Source organism: Channa argus, chromosome 20 (genome assembly GCF_033026475.1).
Source record: "Channa argus isolate prfri chromosome 20, Channa argus male v1.0, whole genome shotgun sequence".
NCBI lineage: Eukaryota > Metazoa > Chordata > Actinopteri > Anabantiformes > Channidae > Channa > Channa argus.
Genome location: NC_090216.1, coordinates 1,529,841 through 1,555,048, shown reverse-complemented (window position 1 = coordinate 1,555,048; position 25,208 = coordinate 1,529,841). Strand labels below are relative to the sequence as shown.

Below are 25,208 nucleotides of genomic sequence, written 5' to 3'. Positions count from 1 at the left end.
AGCACTTCCATGAACCATACAAACACATAGTTGTGCACCACCACACTGTATGACCACACAACCAGGCAGTGCAGTGGGAAACTCTAAACAAATCCAGATGTCTTTGCATGCACATAGAACCTGTATCTCATTCCGTCTGTCCCTCTTTCTCATATACACTTATGCATTCGTGCTCTCACACACATCTGCAACGATGTATATTTCCACTTTTTTTCTCCATACTTGCATCTCTTTAATGCCGCTACAGTCGACTGCTCCAAAAACTCCAGGTTCAGTTTTCTATCCAACTGCATCATTTCCAGATTAGATTCCTTTGAAAGCCACATGATATCGAATAGTTTTATCAGACCTTTTGGAATCTGAGTTGAGTAGCATGAGATTTTTACAGCACGAGATGTGAAAACAGCTTGATTTCGTCCACCTGCGATGTGAGTTCAAAAAAACCAAAACAAGGGCAGATCAGATTTTGTACATCAATATTGATTTGTTACGTGCTTTTCTTTCCTTTTTTTTTTTTCCCCTGCACGTCTTTCTTGGCCTGTGAGGTGTTTAGCCGTGGAAAGAGTTCAAAGCTGCCCACTGGAAGCTAGTTAGCTGCAGACACTAATTACACTGCAGAAAACACGGTAAAAGCTCATAGAGCTGTTAAAAACACACAGTTGAACGCTGTGAAATAAAAAAATATTGCACTCTAGTGGAACCAAACTCCATCTCAGAGGCTTGTGTCTTGTTCACTATCAATCCTGATTACAAGAATGGTTTGAAAACTGTAAAGGCCAACTTCACCATTGATGGCAGGATTCAAAACACAGTCTTGACTGCTCTCTATTTCGGCAGCTGGAGAGCTCAATTTTGATTGGCAAGCGGATTGTTTTCCCTTTTTATTGTGAGCAGACTTATTTTAGTGCAGAGACTTTGTCATGAAAGAAAATTAGCTGCTAACTTGCTCAGGTTTCTTTTATATAAATCAAATTTGTTGAAGGGATTGAAAAGCACAACTGGAACCAGGGAATCCAGCAGGGGCAACAAATGCAAAATTTACTTTTCTTACTCAGAAATATGCTGTTTATTCTGTATCAGTGCACCATAAACAAACTGTAAAAAGAGAGAGTGATCTTACAGCAGCCAAAGGCAGGTCTCTCTGCAGCTTATGGAAGCAGAACTTCCACATATTTCACTCAGACAACTCACCTGTGCTCATCATCACCAGATTGGACCACATGTGCAGTGTCTAGGGCGTTGCTCTGCAGCAGTCAAGTGTTCGAGGTGTTTTCACAGCTGTATGTGGCTGCGTGCACTCCCAACCTCACATGTAGACAATACACTCATACACACTCCAGACTTCCTGCCGAAGTTTCCCAGTATACACAGCACAGAGCACAACTCCAGGGATGAAGGATAGTGCAGTGGATTACAAACCTTAAACAGATGCAAGAGTGGGAACAACAAAGCAATTGTTATTTAATTTCAAGTCAGTGTTGGAGGTATATTATCACTCTCTTACCTGTCACCGTAATGATGTAATAATTTCCAGTTGTTTATGGTAAGCAGAAATTCTTAACGGTTTATTTGCATCTACTGTATGTACCAGCTTATGTTGATGGATCTGTATGTATGCAACATTCACATGCCATGTACATGTTGAGAGACTTGTTTCTTGAGACAAGGAATTATCTCCATGTTCTTTATAAATTGAGCTCTTTTTAAGGAGACTGCAGTTTAAGACTCGATTTAATCCGTTTATTCATAAGTACAAGATGATATTTGTTCCATATGCAATAAAATTTCCTCCAGGCAATCCTGAGTATAATGCACTGACAAGAATGGGACAGACCTTAACCTTTGACCACCAAAACCTAATCAGTTCACCCCTAAGTCCAGTTGGGTGTTTGTGCCAAATTTAAATCGCCACAAGTTATTTTTGAGATTTGTTATATTCAGAAGAAGGGGACGGACATGCGGTCAGATTGACCTTGACCTCCAAAGTCAAATCGGTTCATGCTTGCGTCCAAGTGGGCATCTGAGGATTTTTTTTTTGTTTCATGTCTTGTCTTGTCTATGAGAGTTATAGGGACAAACGGACGACCCCAAAAAATAAATGTCTGTCGCCAGCACCGACACATAAAACGCAGATGTATACAGATGGTTGTAAGAAGACATTTCAGAGAAACTGTTTTGAGAAATCTAATAATACACGCTCCATCATGGCCGAAAGTGTTGACTCAATCACAGATTAAGGGTTCAATACATTTGAATCCAGATCTTTGGACCATATTTTGGAGGGTAGCATCAGAACAAGTCAAAGGCAAATAGCTCTAGCTGTTGTAAATGGCAGTTCATTTATTGTGTATCAGGAGGGGTACGCATGTGGATAGGGGTCTACACCTGTAAGTGATCTCTTTCAGAAACCTCCCGGGCCTTGTGCCTCTTTTGCAGAAGTGTCACATTTCAGATTTTCAAGTTTGGGAAGGTGTCAGACACAGTGCTACAAACATGTGTGGGAAACAGAGGTTTGACAAACACATCTTTTAGGTTACATATTGCATTTCCTGTTACCCGAAGCACTTTTGGTTTAGCTTGCACCCCAGTCTGTTATGTGATGAAAGTCTCTTCCTATTCCCAGCAGCCTAAACAAGCTAATTGAATGAGATTTAAGAACCACCAGATAGCAGACCTATTGAAGACAGAGTCTGTTCATGGTGCTAAGTGTTGACCTGTTTGTGTTAAGCTCCAGTACAACCATGAAGCCACATTCCAGGGAGCGGCCTGGTTTAATTTTGGACATTTATAAGCAACCTGATTAGGAACAGAAAGCGAACGGATGAGGGACATTGTATTCTGCCATGGGAGTTGTATTTGTCACAGTGTTATTTCATGCTCCTGACTGGAATAATCTCGAAAAAGCCTTTGATGTCTTGACCCTGCATTTTCATGGACTGTTGTGGCTGGGTGGCCAAAGCCACTCTGTGGGGACACTCGTCTGTAAACACATGGGACCACAACCACGCTTTCAGCTGTACAAAGTTGTCAGGCACATTTAACAACTTGGAAATGCCCTGTTTGATGTCGACCTGGGACTAGATAAGGGAAGCTACTTCCTGTAAAACGGATCAAATGAATAGTTCGATTGGACTTGCACTCTTAAATGTGTTTTTGTATCTGCATGGCTAATTTGGTGTGTGGTCACTCCATTGTGTGCCATGTGCAGGAATAGCTCTGGAATTCAAGCCTTTCTTGTAGGAATGTGGCTTGAATTAGAGTTGTCTGACTTACTCCAATGTGTGGCATGAGTCAGCAGCGTTGGGCCTTCTGATACTGTATGTGGCTTCCTATTGTTTTGACCTTAAATTCTTTTCTGTGTATTCACTGTCAATTGTAGCAGTCAGTGAATTTGCAAAAAACACTTTTTTTCCAGAGTTAAGGCTTTTCCCACCAGAGGGACTCTGCAAGAAAAGTGCTAGAATCAGTGTCTGACTTTGGTTCCTGGGCCTCAAAAGTGTTCCAAAGACTACTTTCCTACCACGAAACATCTGAGTAGAGTTTGCAGTGCTGAACATAGCTGATTGGTAAACCACAGGCCTGAGACTGCAAACTGTTCTATTGAATTCATTCAGACTGCAAACAAATACTGTTGTCACTAGAATCAACAATAGGACTAGGAATGGGAATTTCTTTTTTTTTCTTAATGTTTTTGACATTTAAACAGCAGTTAGTTTGCCATCAGCGTCAAAACACTTGCGGCTTTTTTTTGCTATATGAACCCAAACTCCATCACAGGTTGACGCTAGTTGTTGCGTCAACATAGCCTCTATCCCATTGCTGAGTGTTGCTGTGTTAATACTTGAGGAAAAACAACTTTTCAAGTTGGGTTTGCTTTCTGGGTCTGCGCCCAACCCCCCACCCCCCACCCCCACTGACTTTCTTTCCTTTCCTGTCTTCATGATCACCTTCAAATCAAAACAACCAATAAATTATACATTTTGCCACATGTTTGAGGTTATGCAATCATTTGTAAGTTACTAATCAATTAAGCCATTAGTTTTTAACTTGGAGAGTAAGAATTATGCAATATGTGAAAGTGGTTCGTGCAATTATCACTGTAGAGACTGTACACAGACACGCACAGTGGTCTGTTGTTAAAAAATACTTTTTCCAAAATATCATAGTTGATACAAAGAGGGGAAATGTCTATAACCGAAAAAAAAGTTTAGACTGCTACTGGACAACAATTGTGCAATATGTTTAATCTTCTTGGACTTGCATTGAAACTTGCACTAGTTCTCACTTGCCCTCATATTAAGAAATTATTAAGTAGTGTGGCCAAAACTCAGAGCCCTGAATGGATGCCACATCTCCACATCTTCGAAATTAAATGGTTCAACAGGCTAAAAAAACAGTTGAGCGGCCAGAGGTCTTTAGGAGGTATTGAGGAGGGGGTAAATCCTACAGTAAATATCAAGTTTACATCTTTTAGAACGTGTCAGAGACAACACATTACAGAGCTGTACAGAGTGCCGAGCAAAATTTCACTTTGGCAAACTGCTAAACAGGCTAGTAGCAAATATAATTAGTTTCGCATGGTCTGCTTCTAAAGCGTGGTCCAGCTGACAGGCCTGAGGATGAGGTACTCAGTTTCACCTCTATCATCCCCATAATATTGTTTCTAATGGCAGTGGGACAACCAGGCATCAAAAACTGATATAACCCATTTGCCTCCTCACTAAAGCAATGAATGGTGAAGTGCACTGAGACACGAAGGAGTGTTTTGAAAAGAAAAGGATCTAATCCACTTCTCTCAGTAATGCCTCACAAGACAACATTTACCAATTTGCAGAATCGATACCACTGGCAGGAGAAGACAAAAAGGAGAGAGAAAGAGGGAGATGTCATCCAAAAATTACACTCCATTTACATTTTCTCCATCCAAACATCAACACTGTATGACAGGCCAACAGCATGACCAGCCTTTAATGGCAGTAGGCCCAGTGTGGATGCGGAGACCTTTGCATGACCGCACTCTGGGCCTGTCTGCATGCAAAGACCTCCGTCTCTCACCTCAACATAATCCCACACAGCTGAATCCAGTCACTGGGAGAACTCTGATAACACCGGTGCACCAAACTAAAAATAATTCCATAGGATTAAATCTGGGCGGTAATAAAATCAAGATGAGTCTGTCACTGTGGGCATGTCTTCAGCTGTCCATTTTTAATCATGACTATCAAAACAAGCAGCAATGTGAAGCCGATTTCAAGAGTCCACTTTCTGACCCTCCTTTCATGTCTCCTCTTGCCTTGTTTTCCATCATCCAATCTTACTTGATTGGAATAATTTCAGCACTTTTTCCTGTTTCCTGTTTGGATATCTGGCCTGCTGCATTGACCACTACAATTACTCAAAGTGTGTTGTCGAGAATGTATTGGAAAAGCTTTGGGAGGATGACAGCGGGAGGAGGGGGAATGGCTGATAGCATGACGGAGGTGCATAAACGAATGATTCTGTTGTTGCCTGGGGAAAATACAACAAACAAACCTGTGGAAAAAGATGTCGCTTACAATCTCGGGCAAAATCTCTTTTGTGCAAAGCAGAAAGTTTTCTGTGACAAAAGGTGTTAAACCTTGAATTTCCTGTAAGGAAATATTTGGAATGTGGATATGGAAAATGGTCCATTTTTTTCCCATTTAGCTATCACACCTGATTTATTTGAGATATTCCTGGAAAGACTTGCCACCCCACCTACCCACCCGAAGGCTGGACTTCAGGCTCCAGACGCCCTTAATCACACACCACGCAAACACTTCAGAGTGATCTGAGGCTGGAGCAGCATATTTCTAGATATTAACATAACCGCAAAAGGAAACAGTTATGATTAAAATTAATAATAAAATTTACAGAATGTGGGGGGAAAGGAGCCAAATTAGACCCAGCTGGAATGTCCGTGGTGTAGTCCACAGTTGGCCGCTGCTACGCAGACAGTGTGGTCAGAGAGAATTGGGATGAGGGGAAGTGTAGTTTCTGAAACTGTGTGGAACCCAGCCCCTGATCCTCAGTCTCTGCCAAAAAGGTTTTGGGTTTGGCTCCTGTTTGTATTTTTTTTTTTTTAGCTAGAAATCTTTAAAATATTAACACATTTATTAGTTTTGGGCCAACAGGGGGCAGAAGAGTTCAGACAGAAACTGTTTTGCTACATTATCAGCTCACGAAGTCGGAGTTGTTTGTGAATTGAACCGTTTGTTAGTGTTTTTGTGGATTAAAACCTAATTTTTAATATTAGCTCTGCTTTGGTCTCTACCAACTCAAGAGAAAACCACTGGCTGTTAAGCTGCCACATGTTCCATTTTCCGTGAAGAATGGGTTTACAAGAGTATCAGAGAAAGCAGCTGCCTATCACAGCTGCAAATGTAGTTGGAGAGAGACCTGAGAGTGGACCAAAATAGGAAAGCTGTGGGCTGGAAAACACTAAAATGCTCCATAGAGCTGTTTGTGTTTAGATGTGATACCAACTCAGTTTAGCTCTAAAGGTGTTTGGTGGAAGGTCAAGAAACAACATTAACATCATGGTCTTGGACATTTTTGGAACATCACAATACCTTCATGACGTCAGGAACAGGAATCCATCATCAAGCTCCATTTAGTAGCTTTTCCTGGAACTATCAACTATATCACAAGGTTTAATTAGTGGAGGAAGCAGTGTGAAGATGTAATAGTTTGAAAGCACTGGTAAAAGCTATTAAATGGAGGAACCAACAACGTCCCATTCTCAGGAACTTTTACACTTACTTGGATGAAAAAGGCCTGTATCCCATGATTAGCTGCCATTCACTGTAACTGTTTATATTCTTTTACTAAACATATTTAGCAAATTGTGTCTATAATGTGCGGTTGCTTTCTTTCAAACAGCATTTCTGCACAGAGCGGGTTTAAGCAGTTGTCCTTCGAACACGCATAAGGGATCAGAAGTTTCAATTTGTTTAAAATCTTCAAAAGTAAAAAAAAAAAAAGTTAATCAAAGCAGCGATGCATAATATGAAAAATCAAAAGAACAAAGTTAAAATGAGAGAAGCCCCTCATGGGTGTGTTCCTCCGCTAAACAGTCAGCTGTTTACATAAATGTGTCTCGAGAATGCACTTGATCCTTGAATCCAAGTAAAGGTTTTCGCCAATAATAAAGAAATTTCCCTCGAGGCTTTTCTGAAATATTGTGAATAAAAAAAAAAAAGAAATCAAGAAGAAGAATCAAGAAAAACCAAGAAGGGACTGATTGAAGCAGCAAATAAGATCATTCTAATGTAATTGTAACGAGCACAGCAGAAAATAATTTCACTGTCAAAGCATCGTCTTGTGTTGCAAAATACACCGATTCCCTCACACGTGTTTTGCACAGTTGGAACAGGTATAGCCTGCTGTAAAGCCTCAAAGAAGAGCACTTCACACCTTCTATTTTAACAATGGAAAAAGCTATTTTTACTCTGAATCTCAATCTAGTTGTGCATTAAAATACACACAGTGATAGATGACCATGGGATACACGTGTCAGATTTTGCACTTTTTATTTTTAATTTTTCCCCCCATTTAAATCAATGAATGACGGCCGTTCTCAGTTTAGCAAGCAAACCATGTCAGGTCAGCAAGAGGTGACACATTCAACCCATCTATTTAAAGAAGCTGCTCTATTAAGATGTGAGCAATGTGTCATTCTTCTTTATCCATCTCAGGTGTCATTCATTTCAGAGGGTTGGATGGGAAAAATGTTGCTTTGATGACTGTCCAGATCTGACACAACACGTTTATCTGTTCCCATATCAACAGTGTATTTTAGTAACCAAATAAAATGTAGAAGGTGACTTTTTTTGGTTTTCCTGTCGTCCACAAGAGACCAAATATGAGTTGGGCCTTGATTTTAAAGTATACGTGAACCAGATCTCTGGACTTAAACAATTACAAAGCCCCGAATGTGTTTGATGAGCCACCTAACCGCTCCACACCCATTAAGATCCAAATGCCCTGATGCTCATAGAGCAATTGGATTCGGGTTGAACAATTAACCAATTTCAAACAGATATCACAGTTTTAAAGTATGAAGCTGCTGTGTCAGCTGCCACCATATGCGTCACATGGACGCTGCAGAAAAAGTGAGATTGGATGAATAAAGTTTGGGCAACCACCAAGCTGCCAAGTATTTCCAGCATTCGAAAGTACAATCACTAAATACATTATAAAAGGGAATTTTCTAACTTTTTCATTACAGAGACTTTATGGATAGATATTTCAATGAAGTGACCCAAAACTAATTTAAGTCCAGTTCTACTATTACTCGGGTAAGGTGGCACTGCTTTACTGACCTTTAATGTCAGCAGCACTGATTATAGGTCAACTCAGTTTGATGGATCTGATTCACTTTACAAATGCTGGACTGGAATTTGGACTGATTTAAGGTGGATTATTATAGTTTAAAAAATGTGAATGTGTGAACAGCAGAATTTCGAAATAGTTAATATGAGATTTCATTTCTCTAGCATTCGTGTCTCACGTTCCTGCAGAACTAAACTGCAAAAGGGTGTGTGTGTGTGTGTGTGTGTGTGTGTGTGTGTGTGTGTACGTTTTTGTGGGCTACATCCCTGGATGATTATGTTCCAAAGCAATTTGTTGATTGAATGAACAAAGCAGGACATTTATTTACTGAAATCCAGATCCATGGGGGTGGATGATTAACTTCCATGTGCTGTATACTTCTAAAAATAGCAGCCAGTTAGCTCCTTCACTTGGCAATTAAAATATTGGCAATTTCTATACAGTCTTTTTATTGGAAGGGAGGTTTTCATAATTGGCTTCAAATGTCATAAATATAAAATTAGCTGCACACTTTATTGTTACAGTGAGGAGGAACTGGTTACTTTTTGGGTGTTAACTTTTCTTTGTTGGCTTCCCTTCAGCACTCGCCAAGGAAGGAAGTAGTTTCATGGTATCAGATGGTTAGCTGTGCCCTTCTGACTATGAGAAACTGTAGGCATTGATTCCCAGGCATCTGATTGGTACAGCTCAGCACTGCACCCTGGGAAATTGCAAGTGGACTATTGTCCTGATAGATGAATTTTTTCCTGAACAACATGACCTCATTCCCTCCCCGGGGTGAGGTCCTGAACAGAAAGGACGGGTGTTGAAAACACACCTTACTGAACTTGATGTGTAATAATAATGGCTTGTGTGATCATGAATCACAAAATTTAACACATTGTTCCTTTGTTGTGTGGCTTTTCAGTAAGCTGTTGAAAAATGTGAAGACTGACGGATGAGGACAGCATGGGGGCCACACGATTCTGCTCCTAGCTTTTAAACGCATTGATTGTGTGAACACAGTCGGCATTCAATTAAAGACTGCAGTCAATGAGGAGTCCAACAGGCGAACATGCAGCATCACAGCAGCAGTGCTGAGTGGAAAATGAGGTGAGTGCTGTGTTCATTGTAGAACATTATCCCCTATGGCCCTAGGGACTGGCTGATTGACCGGCTATGCCATCTCCCGGGGGCTAAACCTGTTGGGTGGCTTGTGACGTCCAAGGAGGATGAGCATGTGCGGCTGATGGCACGTGTTGGCAGCGTGAGCACCTTTTGGACCTTCAGACATGCTCTACTAGCATTAGAACTAAAGCCAACAAGTGGTTTTTCCATCATCCAAAATAGCTGCTTAAGTTCCAGTTTACTTGAGATATTTTCTCACCTTCCCATGTTTAGGTTTGCTTTGCGTTTGCCCCCAAAATCCTCAATTCATGCAGGTTTTGCAATATTATAACAGTGCTCCAACACTACAATAGGCCAATACCTAACAGCTAAACAATAACAGCACATTAATGAATCCAGCAATGTTACAGATGGTCAGAAAGTAAACAGTTTGAGCCTTCAGCTCCTTAATAAACAGATATCAATGACATACATGACATTTTTACATGATGTTAAAATTGTAAAATGATATAAAAATGTCATTCATGTGCAGCTAAACTGCAAACACAGGGAATGTATTTAGCGGATGACTATGCTCTGATGCAACAATGTCAGCATTTTACAAGGAGGTGGTTTGGGAGGAGGGCAGATGTACAAAGCACTGCTGAGTCCCATGTTGAGGTCAGTCCAGAAGAACAGCCCTTTGGTCGAGGTTCAAGAAAGATTGTTTATTTTCTTCATCAACGGTTAAATAACACGTTGGGTTTTAATTTCGCATCGTTACATTTTTCTATACTGTTTGAGTATAATCATGACAATAAAAAGGTTTAATAATGCTAGAATCAGGCAAACTGGATGTTGTACTGCAAGACTGCGTAGTTTTCAGAAAGGAATTAGATCTTCTGTGAAGTATGAGCCTTTCTGTGATTTGCCCTTTGCCCTTTTTGACATCATCTCTTAATTCCCTTAAAAAGGCCATTTGTTGTTTAAATGTTATCATTTGCCATCGTCAACAATTATAGCAATAAACATGTTAAATAAATAAGACTGTGGTCAGACTGTGGTTGCACTGGGAAGCTTCCAGGTGTAAATGTGATCAGGCGATGCCTCTCACTGAAAGAATAGAATAATTTGAATTTTATCAGCAGCTGAATATCACATTTTGAATTGCAGTGTTTACTAAAGAATTTGTGTTGATATTAATATAGCAGTAAAATAAAACCATGAAGTTATTAATGAATGAATAACTTTTTGGTTTTTGATCTCGAACTTTCTGCGACAGGCTTGTACACGGAGCGGTCCCCCTCGCCTTGACCGAAGGAGCTGTTTTCAATAAGTTGAGAAGGAAAAGAGTTGACTTAATAGAAGCAGCTCAATGGTATCAAAAACATGATTCATGTTGTCCATACACACAGTTAATGACACACAGCAGTGGCCGAGCGGAAAAAACTGCCCTTGTTTTCCACATAGAAATAGAAAATCAACTTATGACCTTTAACAGCAGAGGGAGAGAAAGTAAAGATGAGGGGGTGAGGAACAACACAAATAAACAAAGCAACAACTGTAGTAACAGTGACATGTGATGTGATGTTACAAAATCTTAAGCAAGCATCAGTGATAAAGAGCCACTCTTCAAAGACAATTTTCATATTTAGGAAGTGTGTGTTTCCACTTTTGGCTGTAACTGTGTAATTTGATCAGAGCTGCACCGGGGTAGAAAAAAAAAAAGAAAAAGACGTGTTTTTAATTTTCAAAGTCAAATTATAGCCCCAAAATAGCAGAGACTCATAACACCATTTATCTTCATTTGTCATCCTAATGCAGAATAATGAAGATAATTAGTGGAAAGAAAAGCAGGATTAAGGGTTTCTACTGTATCTGGAGGAGGTTTGATATGGAAATTGGTCTGATACAATGACTGAGGTACAAAACATGGGCTTCTGATGTTGTAAAGGCGAGTTGGTGCAAGCAGCTTAACTCGGGCTGAATTCTTACACTGTCTTCCTGGCTTTGTCGTCAGGCTGACGTCCTGCATCCCCAGTTGGAAATGGCAAAACTTTACACTTCAGTCACAGAATCCACGAGTTGGATGTATTTTATATATTACTATCGTGTAACTCTCAGGAGCTTCGGTATGACATGCAGTTTGGACATGTGTCTACACGCCTTCAGCTGATGTCACTCTTTTGAACTGCTGCCCTAGTTTTGAATGTTTGTCATCAGGACATTTAGTGTTAGAATTGATTTGTTGCTTTTCTTTTGTGACTTCATTTCAGCACCGCAGTTGAGTGTTTTGTTTTTGACCTGATGGATTCTGATCAGATCTATTACCATTGTCCCTGAAAGTCTTCCAAAAGTCTTTCAAAGTAGAGTCTTGTTTTGACATCTAACATCACAGCAGGTGCCTTTCAGAGAGTGTACTTGCTTATGAAATTGTGTTACAATCTTCAGTATAACAGTGGGCATGTGCTTGGACTCGGATCTGATTTAAACAGATTTATTGGAAGTGAGCAGTGACTCACATTTTCCTTCATGTGTTAGATCTACACAATGCTTCCTCTGCAGAAGGGTGGTCTTGTGTTTTGTTCAAATCCGTTTGGTGGGTGAGAAGGTTCCATGGAATCCGCCCAGATAAATTTGGAATTTTTCCCCCTATTTCAACATAATTATTATGATGTAAAGTCTGTTCTCCAGGAGCAACACAAACTAGTGAAGTTCCTAAAATCTCAGGTGATCTTCCTTCTGATTGAAAATGGTCTGCTCTGTCCCCAGTTCCAGGAAAGTGTTCAGGGCTGAAATCAGATCAAACAGGCACGTGATAAATAATCAGTGTTCATTTAGAGAATACAGGCCAGTAGGATGTGGTCAGCAGGGTCTGGGACTGGACTCAGCTGAGCTCAGCTTGAGAGCCATAACCTCTTTAGTCTGGGGGGAGCTGAATAGAGACGAAGGTGACTGCCAAGAGCTCAAATCATTTATCTGGTCCCTCTTTTCAGGGGCTGTTGTCGAGCCTCAGGCTAAGCAACTGTATCAACACAATCTGGGGCTTCACGAGGTCTCGTTCTCCAAAGCACCTCTGAACAGTCACCAAGCCTGACTGTGCACATCCAGCAAACACGGGGAAAAAACAGCAGACATTGAATAACGGTCCCCCTTGGGGGAGGGGGGGGGGCTTTTAGGGTTGCAGATGGAGTTGGGAATGCACTGGAAACTTCTTGAAACCCAGCAGCACTGAGTGACACACGTGCAGACTGGGGTGTTTCTGGGCAATGGTGCAAAAACAGAAAGAAAATATAGAATATCGAGAGCTTGTATTAGTTAGCAGCAAATTCTGAAAACTCTGTATAATTGGGGAAAAAAAGAAGTTGAAACAGTGATAAAACATTAATAAAATAGAAATGTATAATTGTATTGATACATGTGTAGGTTCTTAGTATATAAACACTAAAAAAAGTGTTAATGGATTATGGAAAGTAGTGCGGAATAATGGTGATATATGCTTTGAATATGTGGGACAGGAACATCAAGACCACTTCATGTCCACCAAGGAGGCCACACCTAACAATCCCATCCTAGGGGATTATAGATCATAAACATTAGGTCCCTATGACTACGCCATGTTCTCACCTAAATAGGCTCCTCCCCCACCTAACGAGCCTATGCAGGACAGGTGAGAAACAAGGTGAACTCTGGAGGATATAACTAAAGCTGCTTGGTCGTTTGCTTGGTCGTTTCCAAATAAGAAGGAATCTGGGTGACATGGTTCAACCTTTGGATCAGTTCAGATGGCACAATAAAAATACTGCCGTTCAAGAAGGAATGATTTCACACATAGATTTGTTTTATTGGTTGGGTTTTGTTTATAGGTTTTTAAGACTGACATCAGCCTTTTATGAAAACATACAGCCCCCTAGAGCTGGATTCATTTTTTTTTTTGTTTTTTGTTTCCAAACTCTGCGTAGCCTTTACGCGCGACTTCTTATTGAGGATCGGCCCAATGGTTGGAGAAAACCCCAAACTCGTCTCTAAAGACCTAAGTGAAACTTCTTTCTGCTGCAGCAGCCTCCTCTAAGCTGCTGTGGACAGGTCCACAGTTCTGACTACTGTGTTTGAGTGCAAGATATGACCAAGAGCATGTCCCCCCCCCCCGAGTACAGTGTCATGTAAGCAGACTCAAACTGACATCTGCCGTGCTTCCAAGGCTCTTAAGTCGGGGAGAAGAAAAGAAAGACTGTGGTTTGCCCGTGCAGCTGGTGGTCCTGTTGGCAGTAGCACAGTCAAAATATGTTTGCAATGTTTCACTTTACTCATGGGAGCATTGAACATTTCTTATTTCTGTAAATGTTGAAGTGTTAAACTGCTGGCTATTTTTCAGTTGTTCGTTGGTGAGATATAAAACCAGTTAGATGCCGAGTTGACAATAAAAGCGAAAACAAAAAACTGCATACACCAAACCATGGTGTAGAGACAGGAAGAAGCCAAACAGTGATGCAGCTATACAATTACTGCATCCAGTGTTTAGTACATTCAATAGGCTATGTGGTATATATGTGGAATATATGTGGAATATGCCAGTAAAACATATAATCCAACTACCCTTTTATTAGGTTCATCTGTTCAATATTTTCCACTATTTCAACCTAATTTGCATTAGTAGAGTCCAGCAACTGCATGATGCTTTCATCCCAGTGTTTTCAGCACCTTTTTAAACCTACGCCACAAACAATTAAGGTAGTTCTGTACCTGGTACTACCAACGTGTACCCTGTAAAGTCGCAGGTGAGTGTAAATCAGCAATACAGTTATTAACAGATTAGCCTTTCAGAAGAATGAGCCACATCATACTGAGGCGTAGAGATTTTGACTTACTGGTAGTAATGGGCTGTTTTCAAAGAAAAAAGGGGCCATGGCTTACATGCTGTGTCAGCGTGGTTCTTGCTTATAAACCTGCTTAAGTATTTGATGTGTGTTGATCTTACAACATCAGTGTGTGGGATGGTGTTTTTACCACCTCTAGCTTTTGTGTTGTAGCTCAATATGTTCAAAAGAAAATCCCTCAGTATGGACTGTATGATGACATTAGAAATATCATGTTGGCCTTTGCTGGTAAACACACTTGGACTGGGTTGGCTGACACATCATGTTTTATGGCAAAGCAGATAAAATGTGCAGCATCGCTCACCCTCCATCTCAAACATACAGTATGTAGGTAACACTAATGATAACTTCACACTGTGTATTGCACTAGATTATAACAGCACAGTGAAATTGTTTGTGCAAGTGCTAAATTTGGCGACTGTGGTGCGGGAGGTAGAGCGGTTGTCCATCAATCTCACAGTTGTTGGTTCGAACCCCAGCTCCTCCAGTCACATGTCGAAGTGTCCTTGAGCATCTTTGTTTCAGAATAGTCGTTCTTGCTGAGGTTTCTACCCTTTTTCTTCCTTATTAAAGGGCTTTTTAAATTTGTCCTGATTTGAGTTTTGGCCAAATACCTGGAAAAATAATGGCATTATCTTTAGCACAATGCTTTTTTCCTAAAAACAATAAAAAATAAATTCTATATGAGTAAACTAGTAACTGCAACCAAATTATAGGATGCTGTATGTATGTCAAGTGTGTATGGATGGATGCCTAATGTAAATTGCCTAGTTGCAAAAAATGATTACCCTAACAACAAATTAATACTTTCCAATACAACATTTTTGCCAAAATGTCCCAAATTGTTGAACACAGGGTTGATCAGGTCTGTTTATTGCTAATTAGCAAATGTTAGCACAGCTGAGGTAGAGAGCATGATTTCAAATTTTACTGCACCTGCAAAATATTAATTTTAACGTTGTGAACAGTGCATCTATTGTGTAGTTTTGATTTTTCAGTATTAAAATACAGGTACCTGAAATCCTTATGAGAATTAATGAGAATACCACTGCGTGCTGTTGACTTCCTACTGTTCAGACCTCAGGTCACGAATAAGCGGCCGTGATCCTGTACAGCCTCGGATCTGACATCGCAAGTAGCTCTTACATTTGAAAGTGTCTTGTTCAAAGTCTCCCTTCGATGGATTTGGTCCCAGAGGCCTGCCGTGACCCCAGGATGTACAGCAGGAGTTGCAGCAGCGGTTTTTGGCAGGTCCTGCGGTTCCCGTGCAACTGTTTGCTAATGATCTGCACAGCTGTGAGATCAGAAGAAAGAGTGTTGAATAACACACCGTAGCAGGCCAGACTTTCTGAATGGGATCCAATAGATTTTTCTTCTAAGTATTTTAGTTTTTATTGTCTCATTGTGAGAGTGTGACACTATTTGCCCTTTCGAAGCTTTTCTACATGCGATACATCATATTCTGTGCTTGGTTTATGACTTCCCTTAGCCTGTCTTGGACATGACAAAAACCTGGCCAAAAATCAGATCTTTTTCTGGCAGCTGTACACAGACATAACATTTACATGGCCTGTAATATTTCCAGTATTAACTTGATTAAGACAACACCCTGAAAAGGAGACTCATGCAAGCAGCATTTCCTGATTATAGCGTCCTGACAAAGGTTAGAACTGAATTAAGACTTGGAGTATTTAAAGCTTCACATCAGTGGAGGGCGGTTTAGAAACACAAACTCTCTTAATGAAACGATAACCCTCATTTAAATTTTAGTGCCGTTCTGGATCACTTGCGCCCAACCACCTGTTTCTAGAATTGTCAGTTCAGGCACCTTTTGATCGTGCTGTGCAGAAAACGGAGCATAACACTTTTTATTTGGATTATATCATCAGACTGTTCTTTTCTTCCTGCATTATGGAACAGGTTGTGGGCAGTTTAAGGACAGGAAACCAAACTGTCAAAGCTGCTGTGAGCCTGCACTACTCATGTAACAGGTCAAACCACAGTGTTGTGGAACTTTATAGAGGGGTATACCATAGTGGCAAAGTGACCTAGAGTGAGTTTTGAGGTGAATAATGGAACATTTTAAACTGTGGAGGTGGCACATTTATGTAACACGTAGAAACTGCTTTACAAAAAAAAACCCAACCTGTTTGGAGAGTAGAGGTCAATAGTCAGACTGTAACATATCTGTGTTCTGTGTTTGTATCTTGCTCCCTGCAGAACAGTGAGATCTCCACTGAGGCCACCTTTGGAAAATGAGACTTTTATTACAATTTATCATGGTTGACCTGAGTTAAAGCTCTTTCAGAGAAGAAAATAAAGATCCGCAAGGCATCAAAGGGAGGAAGCTAATTCTTACTGCACTATGTTAGTATCTACTATGTCTCTACTTTGTGTTGTTGTGCTGCCTGAAAAAAAAAGTGAGATTTTTGGAATGTTTGCTAGAAATGCATCCAGCCTGAAAGATATCTATCAGTGTCTGCTGTTAACCTGCAACATTTCACAATAGAAAACTTTTAGCTGACAGAAAAGAATCACAACTTGAAATGAATGAATGGAGCAGGGTTTTTACTGACACTTAAACTGTACTAAAACCAGAATCAACACATACGCACACTGACCTAATTACTCATACATGGCTGGTAGTTTTTAACCAGTGTCACAGCCTCACCTCTTCCATTTCTTTATTGACAGAGTTAATCCACTAAGGAAACCACGAAGAAAAAAATACATCTTTGAAAGATCTGCTGAAAAATCACTCTGCAGCCACTTCAGGCTCAAAAATAATACTCTGGGTTTCATTATTCTGATCAAAATAACATGAAAACCATCCAGGCTGAGCTGTGATGAATCCGATCCTTTTGAGAAAAGGTGTGTGTGTGTGTGTGTGCTACTTATGTCAGTTTTCTTTTGTCCCCTGTTTTGCACTTTTATAACAGGCAGACAATAGACACAACAGGACCAGACACAATGCTTTTAGGTCAGGCAGCAGAAAAACAACGCCCTGAAACGATTAGAGGCATCATTCATTGACTGTCTGCAGGCTTACAGCTGGAGCAGCTCCACTTTCATGCTTTCTCATATCTCTCTGCTCACGTATGTATCTTTTTACCCCAATGAGCACATCGAAACTACGCACCTCACTTTGACAAAAAGTATGGGAAAGGCATTCAGCACAACAGGAAGACGAAAGGACAACAAAGGGTCAGGCTGAGATTAAGGCCAAAAACAGGTGTATTACTGCCCTGTTTAGTAAATAGTGAGATCCAATCTTTTGGCCTTCCTGTTCCGCTGTCTGTTTGAAGGGTAAATATCACCATGTGGCCCTGCAGAGTAAATAAATGACACCACTTTTTTTGCCCAGGGAGTTGTACTCCTGTAACAACAATGCATAAGTCGAGCTCCCATTGGTGGGTCTGAAATATCCCGTTGTCGTCACTCCCTCAATCTATCATCATACCTCATTATGCAGAAATCTAAACAGTCAAGTACCCAGTGTTTGGGTGTTTTTACACCAACGCTGTTGGACTCACAGATGCGCTTTGAGTGCCTGGTTGCATGCAAAATGACATAACGTTGACAGCACACGCTCTTGCATTACGCTCATGTTTGGGAGTGTTTTTCACTGAAGTAGATTACACTTATTTTCCATGCTGCTCATCCCTGTGATGTATTATCCATCTAATTCAACTGATTATGAAGCCTTGTTTAATGTATTTAATCACTGACTTAAGATAAGTCTGATTCCACTTTTTGCTGGGAATCCACTTTGAAGTGGAAAGGCTGTTTCACTGAGTGCACCTTGCACCACAGCGCCAGTGGAGGGGACAGTGTTTTAGTGACAGCACAGGACAAACATGACATAAGCGCACAGTCACGCTACAAGTGATTTACTGCACCTTGGAAAGAGTGTGCGTTTCATTAAGGCCATTCGCTCATCACGTCTCTTAGATTTTCCTAAACTAAGAGAAAAGGGTCGTGTGTGGATTTGGGTTAGGACTTTGTATTAATCTTCATTGTGAGTTTGCTTAGAGAATATCCGGCAGAGCTTCCAGCAGGATGAAGATGAGCTTTGTGAGGATATGTACAGCACAATGCAACACAGCCCACAGCCTTTTCCCACCCAGTGAGGGGGGCTTGAATGGGAAAAGGAGGCTGTTTTACCTGACCTCCATGTCAAAATGATTACATCTTGAGAGGAAAAGAAGAAAACATGGAAAGCTCCCTGCAATGGAAATAAAAATATATGTTCTCATGAAGTCATTCGGAGTTAACATGTTTGGATTTAACTTAAAGGAAATTTTTGATTTGATTTTTGAGTTGACATTTGCCGTGGATGCAACTGGAACATTGTCGTCAGCCGAAAGCTCATTTAAATTCAATTTAGCTGATGTAGCTAGGCATCGAGAGTTGACATTCAGCAAACGAAATCCCCACGCAACGGTTGGATTACCTTAGATTAGTGAGAAAATGTCACAGCACCATCACTAACTAAGCGCTTTTAGAGAATTACCTGATTAATTAAGCTCAGGGTCACAGAGGAGCTTCAGGGGGAGATGGTGAATGGAAAACAAGTGTGTCAACTAAGACTATTAAGCTACACTGTGGGGCGACCTAGTGGACGGAGGCATGTGTGTTCTCCTCTCTGAGCTTCATCACCATATTTATAATTTTGTTTGGTCCGACTACACCTCTAGAAAGGTTAAAAGGTAACACTGTGATACAACCATCCACCGAGAGGAAAAGTCAGAACTAAGAGTAAGGGGATCATCAGTTTACACAATTAATCCCTGACGACCGTGAATGTGTGTAGTTGGGTGCAAAAGTTCATTTTTTTAAAGTGGGGGAAAAATAATAAAACTATTTTCCATCAAAATAATTACTGCACCATTAATTAGTGCAAATATGACTTATTTTTTCATTAATTTATCAAGAGGGATGCAAACTTTTCTACGGATGTAATGTTTCATATTCTCCTTGACAGTTTTCTGATGAGGATGGGCAACATTTGTACTAGCTGAATATGTTTCATGCTATTTCTTGCCATTTGCAAGGCTGAATCTTGGTCTAGTCCAGTGACTAGTGACAGAAGAGCTGTTAATAGGATTCAAATTGACTGACATTCTATGAAGATTTGGATTTTTCTACAAAAAGAGTAAAGCAGCACGTTTGTACTCATTTTGCATGGTGTGCCACCAAGGAAGAAAACTGAAATCGCTTAAATGTTTGCTAAATTCAAATCTCGTGTATGGAAAACTTTTTCCCATTGAGTGTCCCATGTATCCTTTTTCCCTCCACATGCTTTGAGTCCATGTAGAAAGTCAGGGGGAGCAGTGGTGAGCAGGTTTTTCAGGAGAGGTAGACTAAGCACAATTAGGGGGGCTTGCATACCAGTCGTTTTTCTATAAATACCCTGCACATTTCCTCTCTTCTGTCTGTGATTCTCATTAAACCAGTGGAAAAATCTGCCTGCCTCGCATGGTACTCGGAGCCCCTTTACTTCTTGTGGCCTCTGAAAGGGGACATACTGGGTGGCAGTTCTGATACAGCAGACATATGGGGAGGATAATGAAGCCCTTAGAGGCCGCATTAGAGGTAGTAGAGTAAAGAAAATAAAATATAGCTATGTTAAATCTTCCTGTGAGGTTTGCAGACTTCTTCTGATCAAATAATAACATGGTCAGAATTGGACTCCTGAGTTCACTGAGTTTGTTGAAGAACGGCAATGTCAACATGCTCTAAAGGCCAGAGATTGCTCAAAGAAGACTGTCCTCACCCCCCCACCCCAAAAAAACAACAACTTGTTCCATCATTTCAGGAAGTGGCAGGCTTCTCTTGCTGGATGATGTTCTGTATGTCAACATTTAGTTCACTGATGGACACCTTAGCATTTTGATGTAGAACTAAGAATTCATACTGTAGGTTCATCAATTGTAGCAACACGTTCTGGTCCAGAGGCAGCAAAGCAGGTCCAGATCATTATTCATGGCATCACAATGTTTCGGTGAATGGATAAGGTTCTTATGCTGGGATGCAGAGTTTGGTCATCACCAAAGATAAACTTTGATCACATTTGTACAGAACTAAAGGGTTCACAAACTTAAAGTCACCATTGTAGCCGTCTTTCTTTTTTTAAGTAATTTGCATGTGACCTGTTCTCTTTTCCTGTGCATTTCTACAGTTAGACTGAACTCTGCAAAACAAAATACTTTGATTTGTAAATGATACTTGTACAGTAGTGTTTTGAGCATTTTGTTTTTATAATCAGGACTAAACTTTCTGCAGCACACTAGTTTTGACAGCCATAAAGGGACCGAAAGTAAAAGTTCTGCAGCCCAGATGGGTAGTTATTTTTAGGTTCCATGTGGTAACAGGAATGACACTTGGGTCAACATAACTGTCGTGTTAGGTTGGTCACGTCGGCATTTCTGAACACCTGGAAGCAAAAGCGAAGCAGGGAAGTGTCCCATTAGGGCACAGACAGGAAGTAATGTGGTCAAGCAAAGGGAAGTTTAAGCACCTCTGGGTGGCACAACCTGTTATGGTGCCCACAGAACCACAGGAAGCAAAGGGTCAACATGAGAGGGAAGTGCAGTGCTCTGATGTCACGAACTGGATTTCTGGGTATTGAAGTTCAGCAAATGGTGCCCTCTTGAGACCAAACTGTTTTGATTACATTGAATATACAATCTATCTAATCTATCTAATCTGTCTATCATATATTTTAGTGTTTCCCTCAACTTTAACATACCGATAGAAATATGTGTAATATCGTGTAATGGCAAATACACAGTGAATTCCTTGGTTGTTCTACACACTCAAAGGGAGGAGGTCGTCGCATATACACACACTTAAGTGTGTGTTTGCTAAAGCATTGTTTTCTGTCACTTTGAAAACAGGTATTCATAGGCTGGAAATAATTTTATGGTCCGAGTAGCGGAAATATTTGACTCAGGTCAGACTATTCCCCAGTACAGCAATTCTGAGCCATATGGACACAATAATAAATGCATACAAGCAAACACTTGATAGCACATCATCAAGCCTGAGTGTATTATAAACCCTTGGACATGAGACGGTAATAATAAGATGAGGAGAAACTGATCGATCCGCCCTGTTGATATGAGGTTCAGTGCACACTGCTCTGACGTCAAGGGAAAACAGAGCTGCTTCTCTACAGGTCCTGTGGTTTCGGTACATGAAAGAGACGGTGCAGAGTCCACACGAAATCCGCTCTGAGACACTCTGCTTCTGCTCCTCCAGTTCTGGCTGTCCTCTGTGTGGCTGCACTGAACTTTCTCAAACCTGATCCCACGCCCATGGGAAGAGTTTCGTTACCATAATAGACTCAAAGCACTTGTGTTTAATGGGACAGACTGCTCTGCCAAAATGAGGGATGCGTTTCAGACAAGAAAACAACATAAATAAGAGCCTAAAGCTGAAGAGTTAAGGAACTGAACTAAAACTAGGGCTCTGGATTTTAATGTATTCTGACAGTTGGTGGGTGATGTTTAATGAACACCCCTCTGAACACTATCGTTTTCCTGAAGCGCATCTAATGAACTGGCAAAATCCTTACCATTACTTTCCCGTGTAACTAAATTGCAAACACAGCTTTGTAGGGGATATGATGCATTGCAGGGATTTTGTTCCAATAACATTCTTTAATAAATAATGCAGCAGAAAGCAAGTTGCAAGATGGTGATTTGGTTGTAAGCTGTATAGCAACATAAGCCTGTCACACCACAGACTTGTGTGCAGATCATTACAGACATTTCTAATATTCTGTTTCCAATTTTTCGGAACGAGGAATGAGTGTTGATTAAAGACAAAAAAAAAAAAAATTGGAACGATTGTAGTATTAAAAAAAAATCATTGGGTCTGAAAACATGGGGAGTTTAAGGTACATTTGCAGGTACAAATGCAACGATATGATTGGTCTTTGGGGGCGTGTCTGGTGTGTAAACATCGGCTCTAAGACCCCCAGCAGCAGGGCAAACGAAGATAATGCAATGCCTGTAAGAGGGACGTCAAGTTAACACTGATTTGGTGGTTTGCAGGTCAAAAGACATCTAGGAATCAAACGGCCTTAAGTTGTCTGCTTGTCTTGTTTCTGCAGCACCTAAGTGACTGTAATTCCGAGTGTAATTAGGTTCCCAATAAAATTCTGAAACAAAGCTTGTACTTTATGTAATTATGATGTATAACAATGTTTTGACCTCACTAGAGCTCTGAATTTCCCCAGTTGACATGGCAGCTGTCTTCAAGTTGTCCCGAGAGGTCCCCGTCTCATCAGCCACAGCTGCACACACTGTGCACAGGAGGCCGATTTCTCCCCAGACAAGGTCACTAGGCTGAAGTGTTCAAAAATGTGCTCTTTGAACTCAGGTTGCCACAGCCTGAAGGCTTTAGTCTGGTCACACTTCTTACATCAATCTGGCTGCCAAGTGTCCGTTTGTCTCCCAAACCTATCGCTATCACAGAACACCTGCACTCATGTCATCAGGATCTGGAAAGGCTCACTCGCAGCACCAGCCGCTTTCACTCATTTCCCAATCTTTTTACTTCCTGAAAATACCCTACAGACCCCACACGTACGGTGCACGAGCCTCTGAGGGGACTTGGCTCAAACACCTTTGCATAGTTGATTGCCTCAATACCAATGCAACATTTTCCCAGGCTACCAAAATGTCGCACGGTGGTGTGCAGGTGTAGCGGGGGGTGAAGAAATTAGCGACGTAATTGGAGTCCATGTTTGTTTCTGTTTGCCCTGCTGGAAAAGCTGGTGCTAAGTGAAGTTAAGAGAAGAAGTTAAGAGGAGGCCCACAGCATTTAATGACCTTGTATGGGATTCTTTATGAAGTGTTGGTTGGAAAGTGGTAATTTGCAAACGTGTAATTCTTACTTTACCAGCTAAATATCAGCTAATTGCAGTTAAATGCATGAAGGTGCAGGTGTAAAGATGAAGAATGTATCCAAGTCTTTCAGAATGGAAAACTCCGAAAGGCTGCGTGAGAAAATAGCTTCAGTTTCTGAGCAACAAATGAAAGTATTTGGGGATTTCATCATCTACAGTGCTGTATGGAAGGGAGAAGTCAGAGTCCTTGTCTCTTAGTTGTCATTGTTTTGTCTTTGAAGTCATTTTGTGTCCTTTTTTGGTCTTATGTCTCTTTTGGATGTGTGTTTTAAATACACATGAGAAATATTAACACTTGCTTCATGCAGAGGCTCAGAGGGGCCCTCAAGTCTCGAGGCCTAGAACTAGAACAAAATGCAGTGTTTAAAAGGTGGAAAGTAGCCGGGACCAGTTTGTCTAACATGCGTCTAACGCTCTCAGTCGCCACCAACCATTGTACCGAATTTGGAAAACATCATTTAAGTAATAGCTCGAAGCTCCACTGGTAGTTTAATAATTTGTCAGAAAAGAGCTGGAAATGCTCCTCACGATTCTGAGCAGCTCATTCTGACCAGTCAGTCCAAAATCTAAAGATTTTAAGTTTACAATCCAATAAAAACATTAAATCCCCACATTTGTGGCGCTGAAACCAGTCCTAGTGGTATTTTTGCTTGATTAATGACTTTACCATTTAACATAGTTTCAGTTATCTAAATCTTTGGCAATTACCTTTCTGTTGATGGATTAATTGATTATTGACTAATTATGTCATCGCTAGACAAATGCGGGAACTCTGTTGGTAAAACAGACTCTTTTCTGAGCTCTTCCAGTTTCACAGCGGCCGCTCGGTCCAGCCGCTAAGCGCTGACACCAGACTGCCCGGCCAGACGGAGTCCGCTGGCCAATGAATCAGCTACCGCTCCATTTTATGAGTCTCCACTGCTGTTTAGCTCCAGACTGGTAAAATGATTTTCGTGTATTATTACCAAGTGTGTGCATGTGCAGTGCGTATGAATGTGTTGCCTAAAGAAAAAGGCCTCTGTGGCCTTATAAAGGACGGATTTTAATAGGATTCAGGAGGTTTGACAGTTGGCTGACTTTAACTCTGGAGGAACCGGAAGTGAAGATATTTCAATCTTCTTTAAACGTGTGATGCTGTGATTATTCTCTAGAGGGAAACATCATGATGGGCTCAGAGCAGCACATCGACGCGGGCCCTGTTTGGGATTCTGGAGATGTTTAAACAAGAGGAAAATGTGACCTCATGAGGCGAAGCATAAGTCAGGGCAGAACGTTTGTGGTCGGACATGTTTTTCAGTAGTTAACAGAAGCCGGAGTCGCGTGTGCCGGCCTCCTTTGTGAATCATCTCTATGTGACAATGTTCTTTTTCGGTTTTACAGGCTTTGTTTTGGTGGAGAAATTTAGTTGACTTTGTAGCAGCTTTATTTTTTTTCTTGTTTGTTTTTGTTTTTTTCCACTTGTGGTTTTCGCATGACGAAAGTCCACGAGCACGGCCTTTTCCGGAACAGGGTGCACTGACTCGGCCAATAGGTCCTTGAGTTTCCACCGCAAAACAACAATGTTTCAATTTGTCTAATCGGGGGTATTTAGGCTAAGTAAACTATCACTCTTCAGGATTTCATCTGTAGCCACAGCCCAGTCATGCAGACCTCTTATTCAAACCATTTGTGTGCGGTCGAGAGTGGGAGTGGGGAGGGCGGCCAGTGGAGATGTTGGAGATTGGATAACTCGGGGAGAAAGTCTGGGACGCAGAGTGTGAGAGATATTGCCATGAAGCTGGAAACCACACGCTACTTGCGTGATTGTGGTTCTACCACAGTCCTCTCTGTTTTTCACCGTGCACGTTCTACTGCAGCTCTCGGAAGCACCTGCGGCCTCGTGGCTTGACCGTTGTGACCTTTAGCACTTTGAGATTTGTTAACAAATGTAAAGTGCTTTAGAAATAAACTTAATTATTCTTATTATTACCTTTTAA

The 25,208-nt window shown here is 41.0% G+C and overlaps 1 long non-coding RNA gene across 1 annotated transcript in view; it reads left to right on the top strand.

The window, feature by feature from the left end:
* Positions 1-1,359: 1,359 nt before the first annotated feature.
* The window catches only part of LOC137105256 (uncharacterized), a 32,756-nt gene continuing 8,907 nt past the window's right edge, over positions 1,360-25,208 (top strand). Inside the window, exons 1-2 of the long non-coding RNA XR_010911785.1 lie at positions 1,360-1,543; positions 9,260-9,444. This is a non-coding gene — a long non-coding RNA (uncharacterized lncRNA). The remainder of the gene's footprint in view (positions 1,544-9,259; positions 9,445-25,208) is intronic.